The 22,804-nt window shown below is 43.4% G+C and overlaps 1 long non-coding RNA gene across 7 annotated transcripts; it reads left to right on the plus strand.

The window, feature by feature from the left end:
- The first annotated feature begins 468 nt into the window (after positions 1 to 468).
- LOC124653390 lies at positions 469 to 5,743 on the plus strand. Of its 7 annotated transcripts, none has more exons than XR_006987890.1 (4): positions 469 to 2,465; positions 2,600 to 2,707; positions 2,802 to 2,854; positions 3,299 to 5,743. It is a non-coding gene; the product is annotated as an uncharacterized LOC124653390 (long non-coding RNA). The 7 variants fall into 7 exon arrangements; XR_006987891.1 differs by lacking the exon at positions 2,802 to 2,854 and having other exon boundaries at positions 3,299 to 3,927; positions 5,095 to 5,743; XR_006987894.1 differs by lacking the exon at positions 2,802 to 2,854 and having other exon boundaries at positions 3,299 to 3,927; positions 5,455 to 5,743.
- The last annotated feature ends 17,061 nt before the right edge of the window (positions 5,744 to 22,804 follow it).

Genomic DNA, 22,804 nt, shown 5'->3' on the forward strand with positions numbered 1-22,804 from the left:
GAGGCCGTTCCACGCATCGCTGTCGTGGGACCCACTCGCACAAACGTTCCTTAGGTGTGTTCAGTCGACCCAACCCGCACGTTTCTCTCCTTCCCCTCACCGTCTTCTCTTCACCCGGCAGAGCGGCGGCGAGTACCAGGCTAGGTGGCGGCGGCGGGTACCAGGCTAGGTGGCGGCGGCTCTCAGGCGAGTAGGTGCGGAAGAGGCGCCGGGAACCATGGGAGTGGCGGCTGCTCACAGATGCGGCGACGCTGGGAATCAGGGTGGCGGCGGGTGGGAGCGGCGGCTGCTCACAGATGCGGCGACGCTGGGAATCAAGGGCGGCGGCGGGCACCAAGCTAGGTGGTGGCGGCGGAACCAGGTAAGGCTGCGGCTCTCAGGCGAGAGAGTGCGGCAGAGGTGCCAGGAACCATGGGCGGGGCGACCCACAGATTTGGTGGGTCTGCGAATCAAGAAGCCGATCTCATGCCCACTTCGATTTTCAGAGAAAAAATGGATTATGTGCTCAACTCCATGGATTGTTTAGCAATATTTGGACAATTTCGATGGCTTCTGTTGTTGTATGATCGAAATGTGTGTAATGTTTGATGTCATATACTCCCTCTTGATTGACCTAGCTTCTTGCGCAGGAATCGTTGAGGAGATGGGTTGCCTTAATCGACCTGTTATGGCCAGCAAGGTCTCTCTCAGACAGCTTCAATTTGAACTCTCTTACGAGCTCTGAAAACTAGATCGTAATATCTCTCACCCATATTTCTATTCATTATTTGTTCATCCGTGCACTGCCATTCCCCTACTTTTGACTCATGGAGGAATTAGCTGCGCTACATGTTTCATCAAAGATACTTACTACTGCATTTCTGGTTATTTTTGCTCTTTTTTTTATTGGAATTTCCATAACATCGTAGTGGGAACTGGAAATCTGGATGAACTCATAGGATGGTATCTTAGTTATCATGGGGACTACAATAAAGTATAAACAATGAGTTGTACTTGTGGCCTTCAGATGCAAATTTGAAATGGATACCATTTCTTGGTTTCACTTTCATTAGTATCGGATCTGCAGTAGTGCTTTTTACTCCTAGCATTTGTCCTACTAAATGCTGGGGAAACCAATTATCATTACAGTAATGTTCTGCTTTGGTTTGAGTTGCGGAACCCATACCATACATTCATCTCTTGGTTTGTAATTTGCACTAAAGTTATGAACCTGAAGTAAGCTTCTTTTTGAAAACTGAAGAGGAATAGTAGCAGCCCTACTTAAAAATGTTTTGCTAATGTAGTACACTGCCTCGTGCCAACTTCGTTGGAATTTGTAAATGTGTTAAAAGGTGAACTATCATTATGTTTTAACCCCAAATATTGTTTATTTAGTGTTCATGGTTGCAAATGGTGAATCTGTTAAAAAATGGAATGGTTATACACATCAGCATATAGATTATATCCTTTATTTGGGCATTATCCAATGAATAATTTATATTTTCCCTTTTCCTTTATACTAACATGTTTCTACACATAATATTTGATTTTCCTATGAATTTTATTTGCAGTCGCTCTGTTTTAAAACTAGACTTATAATCCTAGGTGTTAGATTGCTTGTGACTAGGAGTCGCTGATACAATGTAATTATAGGCTTGTGGAAATGATATTGGGCCGATCAGATTTCACCAGCACGGCAAAGCGAGATATCCTTTTATGGGCCATGCATTTCTTTGGTGTTGTGATTTTTTTCCATGTTAATGGATATACATGCAGTTCTCCTGCATGGTCCCTGAAAAAACTCTTAAGAGTTATCCGTGCTCCAGTTGCTTCTGAGAGTAGTACTTGGGCAGGACACACTGAGTTCCTTTCATCTCTTATGATGTTGTAATTAGTGATGACTACAATTTTATATTGGAATTTAAATGTTGGTATTGCCTATACTAACAGTTTTTCTAGCTGCTCAGATACCTACCCATTGATGTTACAATTTAGATTTTTGTCCAAATGTAGTGTTTCCATTGTGTCTCCTAGAAGTGAGAAAAACAGAACAAAAGGAGGTCTCTTCCAGAATGGTAGAATAAAAGGTTTCTGGCTTATGTAAGCACTTGATTATTTTCTAAAGCTTCATTCGAATTTTGCGGTGAATGGTTAGTGCTGAGAACAGTTGCTTAGAACTTTTCCTGCCACATATAATGTTTCAGGTATGGTCAAATAGTTCATTTTGCCTAAAATTGTGCCATCACCACCGCTCACAATAAGTTACCATGTCATTTTCCTGCTAATGGTTCTCTTAACGATTAGGCTTCGCCTAGCAAATGCAGAGATTGAATGCTGTTATTTTCCAGGATCTACTGCTATATAATTTGTAAGGCTTCTGCTAATATTTAAGGCCACTCTCACTGTTTGTTTCTTGCTGTGAGAGTTGCTTATGCCGGCAAGCAAGATAACTTTGCATTGGAGTCCAGATCAGCAAGCAGCTAAAGGTATATTTGGACAAATCATATATTTGTCTCCTGAATATCAAAGGTTGAGTTGGTATTTTATTGGAAAAAGTGACGTATTATACTTATGTTCATAGTTCTAAATTTAATAAAACTATTCTATACTGGTGTTTTAGGTACAAAAGGGCATATAAATGGTATATTTGTTTGTTGCTTCCCTCTGCTTGCCGACTCATATCACGAGGTGAACACATGATTTGCCAAGTTTTGTGCCTGAACCTAAGGTGAAGTACTATACCCATGAATAAACTGCAGTACTACTAAACTATACTAATACGGAACCTACATTTTCTCCTACATTGCATGCCTGGTGATTAGAAGGATCAGAATATCCCCCATGTCCATGTATTTCGGTGTATATCTCCATAAAGGTAATAATATTTTCAATGAAGAATAGGGCTTACCCTGCATTGTTTGTATGAAACTTTGACTATAGGATTGACTAAATACCTATTGTAACTTGCAAATTAAACCTTGAAGTCCACATGCTTCATGTACCTATTGTAACTTGCAAATTAAACCTTGAAGTCCACATGCTTCATGACTAACTCTCAACGGGTTCAGTTAAGAATATTGTACTCTCATTAGCTATATGTGTTTTCCCTGATAAACTTTTACTGACTTCTTGAATTGTACTAGGCTAAATCGAGTTTAATTAAATACCCATCATTCAGTTTATTCTAGCTAACCATGGTTATGAATAGTAACTGTATCAGGGCATACAAGTCACTACATGGATAATTCATTGCTTCTTCTACATGATACTTCAAGTGGTCTTACTTTTTATTCTGAAATATGGTGCACTCTTGTTACAGGAAACAACTTGAACTGAGGCAAGGATCTTCCTGATGCCTTTCCTGAGCCTGTTAGCCCAAAGCATATGTCCCCCTCATTATTTTTCTCCTCATAAGTTGGTTACAGGTCTGCCAAAATTTGGTTTGGTCATGCTGTTGGCTATATAGGTTGTCTTGTGTGATGTGCTCATCAATGAAGCTTTGGATATGAACAAATCTTCAATTAACTCTGCTCAGACGCTGTAACAATCCAACAAGTAATGCTACTTTTTTGTCCTTTGAACTCTGAATTACTACTCACTGTATGCTGGTTTCAGGAAGTTTAGTGGTTATTATTATGTGGTTTACCCATCAAAATTCTGTAGTCAGGTTTAACTGATGTTCAAGCACCCGTATGAGTCTGATAGTTCCTATTCTCCCTACTCTCTCTTTCTTATAACAAAGTTCTGCTATGTTGCCTTTTATTATTTCCATCAAAAGGTAGAATTGCTCCTAAATTTGATGCACCAGGACACCGTCGGCCCCCTCTCATGTCAGCTGGAGGAGCTGAAAGCCAGCCACCCAGTCCCCGGCTCCTTTGTCGCACCCGTTCCTCACTGATGCGGGCAGCTCCTTCCCCTTTCGTGACTTCCATTTCAACTGCTGCCAAGGTGAGAACAGATAAAATTTGCAATTGTTGATGTAGAGATGTTTCTTTATAATTGCTTAAGGATATGTTCGTCTGAAAAGAATACATAGAGTCATACATGTGTGTGCACAAACGATTTAGATTTGTTTATGTCTGAATTCGGAAAACAATGGACTGTGATGTGCTAGGAGAGCTAAAGGCTAGAAAGAGTAAATAATGTTTTTCCTGTGATATTAAAGGAATTTTGCATCAGGCGCCTGTTAGGAAAACATTAGTGAAAACAAGTCACTAGCTACAAGAATGGTATAAAGATGATTTGCATGTTGTAATTGCATAGTCGTCTAGAAAAAAATAGTCCCATATTCCATTTGAAGTGTTACGCATGTATGAAAGGTACATAATTTGAGTTGTTTTAGTTGCGAGTCGTGTCGGGGATGATTATTTTAGAACTTTACACTGCAAAATACTCAACTAAGTTGATCTTTTTAGCTAAATTTGACCAACAATAACCATTTTTGTACTTTTAAAAGGTACACAAATGTTATCTATAGTTAAATGCATTTTTATAACTTGGTGGTCAAAGTTAGTAAGGTGACGAGAATAATTACATTAGCAGCATTATGAAATAACATAGTTGATTAAAAAAATGTTGCAATTATTCAATTTACAACACAAAAGAAAGAATCATCCAGATTTTGATATTAGGGGAACTACTCTGGGAGAGCCCAATCGTAAGCCATAAAGCAATACTCAAAATCCCAATAGAGTTATTAGCTATATTCTTGCAACAAATCGTTTTGTTATTCAAAGTCTGCATTCTTTTTTCAGATAGTGCAACTATCTTAATGTGAAAAAATGTACTATGCTGCCTCCTTTGCATTCCATGTTCTTGGATAAAGAATAAATACAAAATGTCTTCTTCTCCGTGCAAAATGTGAATTTATTTGACATGAATTACCTGAGAAATAAAAAAGAGAAGCCCGCCAACATAAATGTTGAACAATTTCATCCATCACTCTAGGGATTTTCTTACCTTATTAAAAATACCCTTATGGAACTGAAGCGTAGTTGTTCAACTGCTGGCCATATCCTCCTTTCAGTGACATTATCTCTAGCCTTTTGAGGTTTTACTTCTAGATTAGCTACGTCTGTCAGTTACAGTTTTTTCTGTACATCTTCCTGATGAAAGGTTCTAGCCAAACGTCTTCCGGTGCCAAGACCAGACAACAAGGTTGTTGCTATGCTAAAGTCAGGACTGACTGCATCAATTTCTGTTAAAAAGGTTATCTTGATACACAACTGTTATTGAGTTTGTATTGAATTATGCTCTGGATATTTTTTTCTGTCAGATTCAGGATTGGAAGTACATATCTCTTATAGTTTGACTTGGAAGAGGACCCTTGCTGGTTTAGCCATATTGAGTTGTGAATGTTTGGATCATAATATAAGTTAAATATTCTGTTACTATAAATTAGGTAGAACAACGATATTTATTATGTAAAATGTGATTTAGGCATCAAGCTGGTGAATTTTCACGGACCCATTGCAGGTTAAAGGAAGATATTATCCTACAGTTCATGGAACCAACACATTGTACACCGGTCTCACTGGGTTGATTACTCGGTCGACTATTTCGCTCGCAAGATGCATGCAACAAACTGCACAATATAATTTTCAGGTCCATGATCAAGATACATCCAACTCTAGCTAATTAGAGCTGGTGGTTCCGCTTATGGCCAAGTCCAGACCCCAGCCAACCAAAAAAGACAACATATATTCAACGGTAAAATAGTACGCTGCAAAACCTAAACACTATTAGAAGAGGACGGCGCCGCAAAGCGCGCTGGGTTGTCATCCTGTCGTGCCTAAGTTGTCTCATCTTGAGGCGGCTAGGGTTTTGGTGACAATGGCGACCAGAAACATCATCCCTCCGCGCACTAGCTCATCAAACCCTCCCCTTCGTCAGCCCGTCCCTCCCAGGAGTACGCCAGTGCGTGCTGAGGCTCGTGGTGTTGACAACACCAAGTTGGCGGCCATGCAGGCGACTATCGCTGGCCATGGCAAAGATGGTCAGGGTGTTCTGCAACTGCGGCCGGTGGCTCCTGAGCAGGGTGCTATGTCAAGCATGGGTGGTGATCGCCAAGCTGAAAGGCGTGATGAAGGTTTTAATGGACAAGGTTTTGGCGGTTTTGATGAAGGGTTCTATGAAGGCAATAATGGATATGGGAATGGTTACGGATACATGAACAGAGGTAATTATAGACAACGCCCTTACCGTCAGCAGTACTTTCATGGGAATCGGGGACGATCCAATAACTTTCATGAAGGCTCTGGTAGGTTTAATGGCAATGGGAATCGATTTCAAAGGTATTTTAATAATAATGAGAATGCTGTGGCCACTTCTTCTGCTCACTCACAGGATGGGAATGCCACACAGGTGGCAGCTCATAGTGCTGGTTTGTCTGAGGCTCGCCCTTCTTCCCAGAACATGGATACATCATCCAGTGATAACCTTTTAACTAGGGCCCAAAATAAAACTGAGAAAATGGTGTGCTTGAGATGTGGTGAGAATGGGCACTTAGCCGAGTCTTGTGTGGCTGTTTTATGCATATACTGTGAGAAGATCTCGCACCCATCCAATAGTTTCCCATTACTATCCATGCCGAAACCTGTTGCAATCACTTATGGGGTGTCACGGAATGAACTCATGTTTCATGATGTTCCGGCCTCCTCTGATGTTACCTTTAGGCATGACAGTGGCAAGGTGGGAAAAATTTCAGTAATTGATGGGGTGTTATCACCTCAGGAGATTGCTAAGGAGCTAGAGTGGATCATTCCAGGAAATCACCAATGGGATCTTTGCCCTACAGAAGATGGCGCTTTCAAAGTAATTTTCCCTACTAAAGCTGATCTTGCGAGAATGACAAAAATTATCAATGTCCCGGTTTCTGGAACAAGTATGTTTTTGCACTTCGAGGAATGGTCAGCAGCAGATCTTGACCCATTTTGTCTTACAAAGGTTTGGGTTAAGGTATTTGGTTTCTGTTATAAAGAGAGATGTGATTTTTTGTCACTTTTTGGTGTTGGCTCTTTTATTGGAAAGGCTCTAGTAATTGATATGGTCTATACAAGAGCTCATTCTGATGTTCGCATGTTGGTTGAGGTTACCCGTGTTGAAAAAATCCCTACAACTACGGTTGATCATACTTAGGATGGGAAAGGATATGGTTTACTTTTTAAAGTTGAAGGTGAGAGGGGCAAAGAGAAAATTGATGTGACTATGCAAGAAGCAAATCCAGAGGATGATTCAAAAGGTGCTGATATTCAAGATAACGAGGCATTTAAAAAAGATGAGCATCCACCAATGGCAGGAATAGCTAAGTCATCTATGAATGATTCTAATCCACCCAAGTCTGACTTTCCTGCTAAACAAATAACTCACGTTTTGTCTCTTCCTGTGTTGAGGGTGGGTCTGATTGATTGTCTTCAGTCCACTCCAACGGTTTTTCGCTCTAAGTCTGAAAGTCGGGTTATTGATATTGTACCCCGGAGGCTTTGGAGTGATTGTGACAGTGTTGATGATGGCAGCCTACCATCACCATTGCCAAGGTTATCCTCCCACTTCGACACAAAAGTGGGATCGTCTTGTGTTGACTCAGCAGTACATACTACTGTTAGAAATCCTACTGTGGTTACTGCCGTGATAGGAAGTTTCGCTGCAGAGATAGGGAATTCAGTGAGCTTCGATGCCACGCCCAAAATCCTGCGGTGGTCTCTTCCATGGCAGGAAAATCAGTCTGTTTTGCTACCGCGGCAGGGAAATCAGGCAGTTGCTCTGCAGAGACTATGAACACTTCAACTGTTGATGCACAGGAGGTGGAGCATGGTTTACAGAATATAAAGTTGGCTCACGGGCTAGAGCAAGAGTCTCTAAAGGCGCCTTCTCCAACGGTACAAACTACAAAAACAGTGACTTGTGGATCTCCGAGGGTTCTGGAGGTTCCCAGCCAATCCCAAATTACTACACCACAGGGAGGTCTAAAAGGTAAAATAATTGTGAACATACAGGAGCCAGTGTCTTCCGTTGATAATTCAGATTTCCTCAATACTTGTCTATCTCAAACAGGGGTGAAAAAAAGCGCTTTGAAACACACTTACGCACCTAATAACATGAAGGGTTCTCCAAAAGGTGGTATAAGTAACAACATCAATTCTGACCCTTTAAATCAAGGTACACTTAAGTTTATGAATAGGGAGCCAGAGATTCCTTGTTTTTCTAAATCTGTAATGTCAATTCCAGATATTACTTATGATTCTACTTCTGTGACTACAATGCTGAATGAGCCTTTATCAACTAATCATGTTTCCCATCCAGAGGTAAAATACAGTGGTAATGGTACTGGAGTTTTTCTTGGCGTACGTTTTTCTATGGAAGATGTGATGGCTTATGGCGGTATTACTTCCACTGCGACAGAGTTTCGCTCAAGTGAACAGATCCGTCAGCAATATAATGCGGATGCAACTCAACTAGATCGTGCGCAGCAATTGGCACAGGCCAAAGATGCTGCTTTCCTCCAAGGTACTTCTTCTATTTCGAAATATTCGATATCATCCATGCCGGATGAAATTTTTGTGCAGAGGGTTCAAAAAATGGGGTTATCTTTACGGGTAGACGAGAATCAAGTGGCTGCTTCAATACATAATATGAAAAAGATATACCATAACAGAACCTTGATTGTTCTTTCTAAAAATGTGGAGGATAAGAATAAAGAGGTAACAGATAATCAAACAGAGATTATTAATCACGCATCGGAACTATCATCAGATCTCTGTAACGAGGACAAGCAAAATGATGAAATGACTCTGCTGATCCAGGAAAGAAAAATAACTAGAGTTTACAAACGAAAATACAAAATTGCAACTAAAGTGGTGCGTAGAAGTGTGAGATTAAATAAAAAATCTGATTAGGGCTACAATGAAAGGAATTTTTTGAAATAGTGATGGTTTTAAGGATCCAGCTAAACACAACTTTGTGCGTGAAAATTTTAAAGAACATAAGCTTGACTTCTTTGCTGTACTAGAGACTGGAAGAGATAACTTTTTGACTTCTTGAATAATTTGTCGGGAGGACATGATATTCAATGGTACTGTGTTCCTCCAATGGGTCGATCTGGAGGTATTCTTGTTGGTATAAATAATACTTCGTTGACTGTTCAGAATGTTGTTACTGGTGACAGATGTGTCAAATTCTATGTGACATCTAGGTCTGATAGTTTTAGGTGGGTGTTAGTAGCGGTCTATGGTGCTGCTCAAGATGAGCAAAAGCCAGAATTCCTAGCTGAACTTGTGCGAATTTGCGAAGATGAGCCTCTTCCAATGTTAGTGGGCGGAGATTTTAATATTATAAGGTGCAAAGAAGAGAAGAACAATGATAATTTTGATGCATGTTGGCCTTTTATTTTCAACGCTATTATAGAGAGTCTCAACCTCAGAGAAATAGTTCTCTCCGGTAGACAATACACTTGGGCTAATAGACGGGACAAACCTACATATGAAAAGCTTGATACAATTTTGGCCACTGTGGAGTGGGAGCAAAAATTTCCGCTTGTGTCTGTAAGGGCTTTGACTATATCCGGCTCAGATCACACTCCTCTTCTCCTTGATTCAGGGGAGCAATCTTTTTTGGGTAATAAGTTTCACTTCTCTTTCGAACTTGCATGGTTAAAACAAGAAGGTTTCATGGAAATGGTAGCTAAAGAGTGGAATTCGGTTACTACAGGAGCAAATGCAATCGAAATATGGCAAAATAAAATACGTCATGTCAGACAATACCTCCAGGGTTGGGAAAAAAATCTAAGCGGTAATTATAGACTTGAAAAAGAACACTTGCTAAGTGTTATAGATATTCTGGATCGTAAGGCTGAGTTATGCCCTCTAGATGAGGAGGAGAGAAAGTCCTTGCGGAATGCAATGGACAAGGTTACTAAGTTGAGAAGAGATGAGGAGTCTAAATGGGCGCAAAGAGCTAAGATTAAATTTATTCAAGGAGGTGGTGATAATACTAAATTCTTCCACCTTATAGCTAATGGTAAACATAGAAGGAAAAAGATATTTCATCTTGAACAAGATGAAGGGACGATTATAGGTCAAGAGAACCTAAAGAATTATATTTCAAATTATTACAAACAACTTTTTGGCCCACCGGCTAGCTCATCTTGTGTTATGGAAGAGTCTGTAGTACATGATATAAAACAAATTTCAGCCGACGAAAATGCCATTTTAATTGCGGAATTTGCTGAAAAGGAAGTTTTCGAGGCGATATCACAAATGGAGAAAAACAAGGCGCCGGGTCCCGATGGGTTTCCAGCAGAATTTTATCAAACGTTTTGGCGTGTTATTAAGGAAGATCTCATGAATATGTTTCGAGAATTTCACCGAGGTGATCTTCCCTTTTTTCACCTCAATTTTGGGACAATCATTTTGTTACCAAAAAAGGAGAACGCAGTTCAAATTCAGCAGTATCGTCCAATTTGCCTTTTAAATGTTAGTTTCAAAATCTTCACTAAAGTTGGGACTAACAGAGTGATCGATATTGCTGACAAAGTTGTTCAGCCAACCCAAACCGCTTTTATGTCCGGTAGACACATACTTGAGGGTGTAGTGATCCTTCATGAAACCATTCATGAACTTCATCGAAAAAAACTTGATGGTGTTCTTTTTAAAATCGACTTCGAGAAAGCCTACGATAAGGTTAATTGGTCTTTTTTGCAACAAGCAATGCGAATGAAGGGTTTCGATCTCAAATGGTGTGAATGGGTTCAGAGATATGTAGAAAAAGGGAGTGTTGGAATTCGTGTAAATGAAGACATAGGTCATTATTTTCAATCAAAAAAAGGTTTGCGACAGGGAGATCCTTTATCTCCTATTTTGTTTAATATTGTTGCTGATATGCTCGCAATTTTTATCCAACGGGCGAAACAAGATGGGAAGGTTAGTGGTTTAATCCTTCATTTGGTGGATGGGGGACTCTCAATTTTACAGTATGCGGATGATACTATTCTTTTCATGGAGCACGATTTAGAAAAGACACTTAACATGAAGATGGTTCTTTGTATTTTTGAACAGCTTTCTGGACTTAAAATAAATTTTCACAAGAGTGAGTTATTTTGTTTTGGGAAAGCGAAAGATGATGAGAGTGAGTATACAAATCTTTTTGGATGTGATATAGGCTCACTTCCGTTAAAGTATCTAAGGATTCCAATTCATTTTCGAAAGCTGAAAAATAGTGAGTGGAAACCGGTAGAAGACCGTTTTGAAAATAAATTAAGTTGTTGGGCCGGGAAAATGTTATCCTATGGTGATTGCCTTATTCTTATAAACTCGGTTCTCACAAGTTTGCCAATGTTTATGCTATCTTTCCTAGAGATTCCTATAGGACTAAGAAAGAGGCTAGATTTCTTCAGATCTCGTTTTTTCTGGCAAAGCGATGGACACAAAATAAAATATAGACTAACAAAATGGGATGTTATTTGTAGACCAAAAGATCGGAGGATTAGGAGTGGAAGTGCTACATCTAAAAAACATAAGTTTGCTAAGTAAGTGGTTGTACAAGCTTATGAACGAAGAAGGAGTGTGGCAAGAGATAATCCAAAACAAATATTTGAACACTAAGACACTTTCTCAGGTTACAACAAAGCCAACGGATTCACCGTTTTGGAAGGGTTTAATGAATACCAAAGATGAGTTTTTCAAAAGAGGGTCTCTTGTAGTAGGAAATGGACAAAATACTAGATTTTGGAAAGACACATGTCTAGGTGATCTACCTCTTAAGGATCAATACCCGACTCTTTACAACATTGTTAACCATACAAATGTTACGGTAGCACATGTGATGGGTTCAACACCTCTGAACATAGGATTCAGGAGAGCTTTATCTGGGAACAAAAGGGATAGATGGGTCCATTTAGTTACTTTCAATTGACGGATGTGGAGGATGCTTTTAGATGGTCGATAACTACTTCTGGTGTGTTCAGTGTTAAATCTATGTACACAGACTTACTTAATGGACACACAGGTTATCTTAAGAAATATATTTGGAAGATCAAGGTTCCACTTAAAATCAGAATTTTTCTGTGGTTCCTACATAAGAAAGTTATATTGACCAAAGACAATCTTAGCAAACGGAATTGGCATGGATGCACTAAATGTATTTTTTGTGATCAAGATGAAATAATACAACATTTGTTCTTTTCATGTCCCTTTGCCAAAATCATTTGGAGGATTGTTTATATGATGTTTAATTTACCTCCTCCGTCTAGTGTCTCAAATTTGTTTGGAAATTGGTTAAATGGGGTGCCAAAAAAAGATAAAGGCCACATTAGAGTCGGTGTGTGCGGTTTATTGTGGGCTATATGGACAGTCCGTAATGATTTTATATTTAACAAAAGGAGTTTCCCATCTTTTATGCAGGTTATCCCTTTGGTCACTCATTGGATCCATATGTGTTCCTTCCTGCAGTCGGTGGAGGAACGTCCGGACATGGATATTGGGTGCAACCGTTTGGCGACGGTCGCACGGGATTTCTACAGCCAGTGCGGTTGGCGGTCTGAGAAAAGGCTCACATCATGATGATACATCGCTTTTTTTCTTCTAGCTTTTTTTAGGTGGCTTATCCATGTTGAGACTCTAAGTGATCCATAAGCTGTAATAATTGTGTACTGTTACTACTGTTATGGTGTGACTTACTTTAATAAAAAAGCCGTATGCATCAATTGATGCAGAGACAGGGGTACCCCATTTCGAAAAGAAAAAAGTTCACTTAACAATCTATTTAAATACATGTATTCCTTTCGATGATATCTTTTGAACGTGCCTAAAACAAGTTTATTTCGAAAAAAACAAAATTTAAATTATGAAACTCATTAAATCACCATGTTACAAAATAAAACACAACTTGATACATAAAATTGTGTATCCAAATTGGACTCTGAGACAACTACCAAATATTTTCTAAATCTGATAAACCAAGTTTGAAACAGAGTGAAACGAATTGTTTCAGAGGAAATATCATCAAGTTTTACTTAGTTTTATCATGTTTCACAAGTCAATTTTCAAAAATTATCAAAATATATTCAATATTGGTCTCATTTTGAAGCTCCTTTCGTTAGGAACTCAAATATTCAAACGGTTTACAAATGAAATTTCGAGTTCAAAATCTAGATATATTTTAAATTCTAGAACACAATGTAATAGTGTGGGTGAGATAAAGAAAAATGAGAGAAAACATGGGCCCGTGCACGGGATATCTCTCGTGCGCGAGAGACTTCCATTTCTCCATGAGATCTTGCAGTACGAGTTTTCTTTACAAGATGCTGTAATATTTGAGTTGGATCGTATGCCACATTGCCATGTTGCGTCAGTCCAAATCAAACACACTGTGAGCGTAGATATTTGAACGAAATTAAATCATGAGCGAAGAGGAACTAGCTGGTATATATATGTGGGGGACAAGGGCAGTTAATAAAAAAGTCTAGCCCTGGACTCTTCTTCTTTGGACATCATCTGCATCTTGTCTCTACTGTTTGGACATGAATCAATTTCAGCAAATACTCCATTCCTTTTGCATGGGACATACGTGTGTATATTTTGTGGCCATACCATAAGCATTACATTTATTTTGGTGACCCAAAATTCAAGCACAAATGTACAATACACGCGGTGAAAGTTGATAGTCTGACTGAGAACTACATCAGGTAACTTAATATTAGGACACAAAATATTGAAGAAGGTAGTGTAATATTGGGTTACATCAGGCACTTTTGCTTCAGTGCACCCTCTCCCTCAAACTTGAACACACCGATGGTCCAAATCGCTCCATACCCGTTCATATTAGAGGGCATGCTGGTCATTAAATAATTATTAAGTGAGAGTTTAGCCTTAATGAAACTCGTATAGCTCATTAGGATCGTTATGCATCGTATTTAGTATGAATCTGTATCTGTATGAATCTTCTCAGTCGCACCCCACTCATCTGCTCTTGTTCACGCCGTCCTCATTGCCTAGCGTTTATGGTAGTCCTCATCACTCATTGGCGGCGAGTGGTGGCGCTCCTCGACGGTGAACGCACTCGCACCCTATCAAGGGGAGTAGGCACTTAAGCAATACTAGCACAATGCCCGCGCGTTGCAGCGGAAGAGCAAAAATTATTGACTTCAAAATACATAACAAAAAGTTGCTTTAGCAACATGGCCGAGTAAGCAAAACTGTTACGGTACTGTACAAATAAGAAATTTGTAAGATGACTGTAGAAAAGAATAAAGAATGCATAGATACACATCTGATCCATGAGATAGATCATGAACAGTATTCATTACCTTTGTGGTAGCTCCAATCATAAAAGATAAAAAAGATCATATAGCAGCCATCATAAATGATTGAAGTGCTAGAAAAAAACCAAATGCAACAAAACTACATTTGCATCAGAGGAGAAAATAGTTAATTGGATGTTTGAACGCTAGTACTGTTAACTGCAAATCTAGCTAGCATGAGTGACTTCACCCGTAAGATGTTTATTCCGTTCTATATGAGAACTTAGCAACAGCCCGATCCATCGACCCTATTCAATCAAAGAATACAGATGAACCCATATTCCGGAGCCTATCAAAACCAGATTGCAATCCATTGATCAGAGGGAATTTGCTGAGATTGAGAATAAAAAATATGGTACAACAACTTCGAAATTAGAATGACAACAGAAGCATTTTCATTCACATCTAAATACACACACACAAAAATAAATCGGGCTGTTAACTGAGAAATATAATCTGGCTCTCACTCGTAGGTAGTAGGCAGTGGCATTTCCGTGAAGTGAATAGGCGCCGGCCAGGAGGGGACTGTTAGGGTACTAGATCATATCCTCGCGTCACGCACAGGTACTAGATCATAGTATCGAGTTATCTGGATGAATCCAGTACAGGAGGAAGAGAAGAGAGATACAGACAGAGGGGATGAGCAACGCTCAGTACAATCATCAACGATGCGGATTCCCTTTCCTAACGCCTATTTGTCTCGTGCCGTGACCTCGGAGTTGTTGGGCTGGGCCTTCTCGGTGACGGGCCGTGCTTGGCGGGCTAAGGCCCGTCTTTGGTCGCGTCGACGGCGCCTGGTCTTGATGGGTGGTGTCGTAGCACTCCCCTCCCCTTGAAAAGCTGGTTGTCCCCAAGCAGCTGCACCAGGATAGCGACGACGGAGCTCCGTTTCAGGTTCCCAGGTTGCCAGTGATGCCGGTAGTCCATTCCATGTGACGTGGACCTGGCTGGTGAATCCGCGGCCGCGTTTGATCATGCGTCGCCCGAGCACTTCACTCGGGATAGACTGAGATCGAATCATCGGTAATATAAAGGAATGTTAAGTCAGAATCATGGACCTGATTAGGAGGAACCGCCAGCTTCAATTGCGAAACGTGCAGGACAGGATGTATCTTGGCGCCAATGGGTAATTTAAGTTTGTATGCCACCTTCCCAATGCGAGCCAGAATTTCATACGGGCCAAAGTACTTGAACGCCAGCTTTTGATTTGGTCGACGAGCCATAGATGTCTGAATATAAGGTTGGAGTTTCATGTATACCTTGTCCCCGACTTGAAACTCCCGTTCACTGCGTTTTTTATCTTCCTGGTGCTTCATTCGTTGCTGGGCTCGCATCAGATGCTGCTGAATAATAGCAGTGAGTTCTTTTCTGTGTTCCAACCAAGCTGCCAGCTCTGGTGGAGTGTCCGACTGCAAGTTGCTAACGCCCAGGTGCCTAGGCTGGTAGCCATACAGTATCTGGAAAGGGGTCTTACCGAGAGCCGAATGAAAATTGGTGTTGTACCAATGTTCAGCTAAGGGCAGCCACTTAGCCCATTTCTTTGGTGTGGCATGGACTGCACATCTCGGATAAGTTTCCGAGCATTGATTAAGCTTTTCTCGTTTGTCCATCTGTTTGAGGGTGGTTGGCTGAGCTCATGTTCATCTTGGTGTCGAGAGCTTGAACAATGCTTGCCAAATCTTGCTTGTGAAAACGGGATCTCGATCGAAATAATGACGGAGGGAAGCCCATGTAACTTGTATACTGTGTCCACAAACTTTTGTGCGACAGTCATAGCAGAGTAGGGGTGTGTAAGAGGTATGAAGTGGCCATACTTAGTGAATTTGTCAATGACAACTAGAATACAGTTGTAGGAGCCTGACTTGGGCAGTCCATCGATAAAGTCCATGCTAATGATGCTCCAGGCTTCGGTTGGGATGGGTAAAGGATCCAAAAGACCAGGTAAACGGACATGCTCTGACTTTGCTTGCTGACAAATTTGGCACTGCTGAACATACATTTTTATATGCTGCTTCATGTTCGGCCAGGCAAACAAAGCTTTGATTCGCCGGTAGGTTCCAAGAAAACCAGAATGCCCACCAACACCACCGGAATGCAAGGATAGAAGAATCGCTCGGTGTGCTTCACTATTGTTACCAATCCATACACGACCCTTGTACCTAATGAGGCCATTGCACAAAGCATATCCTTGTGAGTTAGGGCTGTGTAAGCTCAACTCCTGGAGAAGCAATTGAGCTTTTGCATCCTTGAGGTAGCCTCGCTACAATAATTTCCAACCATCGGGGACGAGCCAACGAAATGTTGTATAGCTCATTAGCAGACTGGATTGCGAGAGAGAGCATCAGCTGCAGTATTGTCCTTTCCTTTCCGTATACAAGCTTGTATTGTAACCCCATAAGTTTGACAAAGGCTTTCTGTTGCATGTCTCGTTGTGATCTTTTGATCAGCCAAGTGGACCAGATCGCGGTGATCTCAGTAACAATGGTGAAGGGTGCATGTTGCAAGTATCGGCGCCACTTGTCCACGACCAACAATATAGCTAGACACTCCTTTTCATAAGTGGAGAGGGTCTGAGCTATCTGTCCCAGGGCTTTGCTGAGATAAGCCACTGGATGGCCTGCCTGCATGAGAACTGCTCCTACTCCACGCTTAGATGCATCAGTTTCAATAATAAAAGGAATGGAAAAATTGGGCAACGCAAGAACTGGTGCTTCCAACATTTTCTGCTTTAACTGCTCAAAAGCTTGTTGCTCTGTTTGAGTCCAGCGAAACACTCGTGTCTTTTTTGAGCAAATCGATGCAGTGTACGGCCGATGAGACTATAGTGCTGAATGAATTTTCTCGTAGTAACCGGTAAGACCTAGAAATCCCCTTACTTGCTTGACATTAGTGGGAACTGGCCAATCTTGGACAACTTTGATTTTACTTGGGTCCGTGGCCACCCCTTCCTTGCTGATGATATGTCCCAAATACTCTAGTTGCTGCTGGGCAAACATACATTTGCTTCGTTTGATGGAGAGCTGGTTCTGCTGCAGTATGTGGAGAACTTGTCGCAGCTGAACTAAATGCTCACTCATAGATGGGCTGTATATGAGTATGTCATCCATGAACACGAGCACACACTTGCGCATGAGGTCAGCAAATAGGGAATTCATGGCATTTTGGAAAGTGGCCGTAGCATTTGTGAGCCCAAAGGGCATCACCTTAAATTCAAACAAGCCTTGATGAGTTTTGAATGCTGTTTTGTGTTGATCAGCCGGGTTGAGGCGGATCTGATGGTATCCAGACCTTAGATCCAACTTAGTGAACCATTGTGCTCCAGCAAGCTCATCCAGAAGCTCATCCACCACTGGCATAGGATACTTGTTTTTGATAGTAATGCTGTTGAGCGCTCGGAAATCAATGCAGAACCGCCAAGTTCCATCCTTCTTGCGGACCAACAAAACAGGAGAAGCAAATGGGCTCGAGCTTTCTTGAATAATGCCCCTTGCAATCATTTCCGCCACTTGTTTTTCAATTTCAGTTTTCTGATGAGGGGCATATCTATAAGGCTTGACGTTTACTGGTTTGGTGCCGGGTAACAGAGGAATATGATGGTCAAATTTGCGGTGAGGTGGTAGAGTTTTTGGATCATGAAAGAGCGTGTCATACTCCTGCAAGACTGCCTGAACCTCCTCCGGAATTTGCTGTTCGGCCTCCTCCTGTGTTTCCGCCAAATGCCGTAACTCCAGGATTTGACACACTTCCCCACCGTGAATTAGCCCATGCAAACTTGCTGCAGATATCGAGTGCAACTCGTCCATATTGTTTAGCACCCCACGGAGAGTGATTCTCTTGCCCTCATGTTTGAAACGCATTGTCTTCTTCTTCCAGCTTACCCACATCTTGCCATCATTTTGGCTCTCAAGCCAATCCATTCCTAAGATCACATCATATGAAGTGAGGGGCAGTACCTTCAGGTCGTTGACGAACCGATGGCCTTGTGTGTGCCAAGTGACTGCTCGGTAACATTGTTGTACAGAGCTAACTTTCCACCACCTGCTACGTGTACCTTGGCCGGAGAAATATCTTCAGCTTTGTATTGCGTACGTCCGACTAACTCGCCGACCGATGAATGTGCTCGAGCTCCCGCAGTCAATGAGAATGAGAGCAATGAACTTGCCAATTTGACCTTGCAAACGCATGCTGCGTTTGCTTGTTGTTCCCGACATAGCTTGCACTGAAATTTTCATCGTTTCTTCGATGTCTGAATTGTCAGTCTCAGATTCAGTGGCGTCAGTGTCCGTGTCCACTGGAGTGGGGTCGTCAATCTGCAGAGACTCCAATATTTCTTCGAGAACTTTAAGTTGCACTTGGTCAGGACATTTGTGTGTCGGCCCATACTTTCCACCACACTTGAAGCATTCACCCTTGGCCCTTCGTTGAGCTCGAAGAGAATCAAAGCGAGAGGGAGGTTGCTGTGGTTTAGCCTCACTCTTCTTGTCCTCTCGGAGGTGCCCCAAGGAGGCCAGGTGACGGAGCATGCTGTTTGAATTTGAATTTCATGGCCTCTTTTTGACTGAATTTGGTGCTTGCGAAATGAGAACATTGCCTCCTGCGTTTGAGCCATAGAATACGCCAGATTAACAGTTCCAGGATTATGTAATGTTATAGCTCTACGGATGTCAGACTTTAGTCCCAAAATGAACCGTCTAACAAAGAAGGTCTCATCATAAGCATGGTTGTAAAGCAGGATTTTATGCATGAGTTCCTCGAATTTATGAGCATAGTCGTCTACACTACCACTTTGCCTATGAGCAAAAAATATGTCCATGATTTTACCATATTTGTCTCTATTGAATTTACTGAAAACGCCTACACACAGAGCTGCCCAACTATCAATGCTATGCAACGCCTCATAGGTTTGAAGCCATAATGCAGCATTCCCTTTAAAATGCATGGTAGCAAAATCAACCCATAATTTGGACTCTATGTTATACAGTTTAAAATATTTTTCAGCACTCTTTTTCCACCATTTGGGGTTTTCCCCATCAAACTTAGGGAAGTCTGATTTGGGCAACCGAGAACCAAAATTGTTGCGACTATGGTGGTGTATATCCTTTGTGTATTCACTATCAGATATGTCATGCTCCTCTATATCGCTATCAAAAATTTCCTGATCATAGGTGACAGATCGCTCACCCTTTACCAGGGCGCGACTGGAGGTTTGATCCTCTCCAAGCACCAACACCCTGGGTTCGATGTGACGAGCGGCGCCCGCCGGGCTGTTCATGCGTCGAGAGCTTGGCCGCGGTTGCCTCCACGGATGTTACCCGCGTCGCCACACGCTCCATCGACCGGCGCAAATCAGCTCACCGAGCGATCCAGCGCCGTGTTGGCGGAGATCACCCGCTCAAGCGTCATCTCCATCTTCGACGCCGTCCTCGTGCCCTCCTCGCTGCGCGAGAGTCGGCTTCTCCAGGGAGGAGTTGATCTCGGAGATGCGCTCGGCGTTGACTTGTCCCGCCTCCGCTGTGGCCTTGTTGGCCGCCGCCGCGGCCGCCAGCAGGTTGCGGAGATCCGCCATGGACACCTCCGCCATCTCGACTCGCTGCGTGAGAGTGGGGCGACCGGATCTCGCCGTCGCGCCTGGCTATCCTCCCGTCGAACCGATCTAGGGTACACCAGCGGTGTTTTGCGCGAATCTGTTATCACCAGATTTTAGACGAATCCAGAGGTGGGCCGGGCTTGTGCTGATTACCTGTGAAAGGATTCTAAGGCGGCCTGGCACGAAGGGTCTTGGGCTGAATTGCCCGTGTATCTTTACTTAGTAGTTTATTATAAGAGATAGAATCTGAGTCGTGCACGGTTTAGTGCATGCCCACATTAGAAAGTCCCCTGGACTATAAATATGTACCTAGGGTTTATGGAATAAACAACAACTCACGTTCAACCCCAAAAACAAACCAATCTCGGCGCATCGCCAACTCCTTCGTCTCGAGGGTTTCTATCAGTAGCGACATGCTGCCTAGATCGCATCTTGCGATCTAGGCAGCACAAGCCCCACGTTGTTCATGCGTTGCTCGTACTGAAGCGCTTTTGATGGCGAGCAACGTAGTTATCATTAGATGTGTTAGGGTTAGCAGTGTTCTTCGTTTAAGCATGCTTACGTAGTGCAACCCTTGCATATCTAGCCGTCCTCACGCCTATCCCAGGTGTGGGGGCGGCACCCGCTTGATCATTATTTAGTAGATCTGATCCGTTACGATTGCTCCTTGTTCTACAAGGATTAGTTTAATATCCGCAATAGTTTGGCCTTACAAAGGGGGAGGATCCCTGTGGCACGTAGGGTGGCGTTCGCAAGTCCTAAACGGGATGTTCCTAGGATCAACTTCATGTTGGTTTTTTGGCCTTGTTTAGGATCGGCTTACGAGCACCGTGCGTGGCCATCCTGGCCCAACCCTGGAGTAGGATGATCCGATTATGTGGTGAAAACCCTAAATCGTCGTAGATCTCATTAGCTTCATCTTGATCAAGCAGGACCACCAAGTATTCGTACACCCCGTACGGATCATGGGTGGATCGGCTCTTTGAGCCGATTCACAGATAACCCGAGAGCCGATCGAGGCTCGTATTTAACGTTTACATGTATGCCCTCGCAGAAACTAAGCGAGGCAATATCATCACCTTCCCGACCAGGTATAGGTCAGGTGGCACGCCCTTGCACTTCGCAACGCCGCGTGTGACCGAAGAGCATTGCGGGCCGTCGCCGGAGGGGTCTCAGCCGACCGCAGCTCTAGGCTCCCCCGGCTCTACAAGTGTTGACAAGGCCGCCGCCCGCCGGTGGGTTTTGGCGAGTCAACACATTCTCGGCACGCCCGGTGGGACAATCGTCTACATCAACCACATCGCCATCTACATCCGAGATGGCGGACGCGCACGCCGATCACCTACGAGGATCCGCCCGACGACCTCAAGAAGCAATACAATGAGATCAAGGCTACCCTCGAAGCCGACCTCATCGGCTCTTTCGCAGAACCCGTTCGGTGGCATCGATGGAAGGGGTTCTCACCGAAGGTGCACTCGATGGGATAGACCTTTCTTCCCCGTCGGAGGAACGCACCAGGGGTCTGCGGCAAGAGATCAACTACCTGGTGGCTCACTCGCTACACCGCCACTCCGAGAACTTGGTTAACGTGCTGGAGCGTGTCGCTCTGCGCGTGATCCAGGAGATCATGAGCCACCGCACTCGCCGTCAGGACCAGCTCTCGGGACGCATCAAGGAGAATTGCCATTCCAGGCCTCGCCCACCGCTGCCATTTGCGTTGGCAGCACCTCGCTGAAGTGCCGACTACACCGCATTCCTCGTCTGCAGCACTGGTGGCGACCCCGGTGACTACCGGTTCTTAATGGAGGCGCCTAAGGAGATCCCTCATGGGTACGCATGCATGTATGTGCCGGATTGTGGTGACCGGGCACTCACAAACCAGGCCACAACATCGGGGACTCCGGCGAAGACAGGAGGAACGTCGGCGGCAGAGCGTACGTGGCTAACTAAATACGCCACACCGACGAAACTCCCGAGCCCAGCTCCCGCAGCTGGCTCGAGCCGGAAAAGCAAACGTGGCAGGCCAAGTACGCCACCCCGGCGAATCTTCGCAGTGCAACTCCTACGGCCAGCACGGCGGATCAGATCGGCACCATACCGAGAGACCAGTTCGGCATGATGCCGAAAAGAAGGGCGGTCGGCTATTCCAAGCCGTACCTCGACGATTACGAGATGATCCCGCTGCCACCAAAATATCGGCTCCTCGACTTCTCCAAATTCGGTGGATCGGATGGCTCCAGCTCCATCGAGCACGTCAGCCCGATATTTGGCTCAACTAGGACCGGCTTCGGTGTCGGATCAGCTGCGCGTGAGGCTCTTTTCACGGCTCCTCACGGGATCGGCTTTTGGATGGTACACCTCTCTACCAGCCGAACTCCATCCAGGTCTTGGAAGCAATTGGAAGAACAGCTCCATATGCAATACCATTCGAAGCTTCCGAGTCCGGCATTGCCGATCTAGCACAATTACGTCGAAGCGCGGGGAAACGGTGACGGAATACATCCAGCGCTTCAGAATCTTAGGAACCGATGTTATTCGGTTCGTATAACCGAAAAGGAAGTGAGCCGAGTTGGCGATAGCAGTGCCTTGCAACACAGCTCAAGGACATGGCCTCCCAAGCAGATTATCCCTCACTGGCGCACATGGTTCAAAAACTATCGGCATATGAACAGCGCCACCCCGACCTGTACCAAGACAAGTTCAAGCGTGCAGTAGTCATGGTCGATACGGAGGAGGATGAAGTGCCTGCGGGAGGCCAAGAGATAGCAGTGGCCGAGCGGACTCGAGGAGGAACCCCGTGGCCTGCAAATGGGTAAAGCCACCAGGGCCGCCTGAGGGATTTGATTTTGACGTGACCAAGACCGAACAAATCTTCGACCTCCCGCTCAAGGAGAAACAGTTGACGGTTCCCGAAGGTCTCAAGTTCCCCACGGCGAAAGAGCTAA

This window comes from Lolium rigidum, chromosome 5 (assembly GCF_022539505.1).
Source record: "Lolium rigidum isolate FL_2022 chromosome 5, APGP_CSIRO_Lrig_0.1, whole genome shotgun sequence".
NCBI classification, from domain to species: domain Eukaryota; kingdom Viridiplantae; phylum Streptophyta; class Magnoliopsida; order Poales; family Poaceae; genus Lolium; species Lolium rigidum.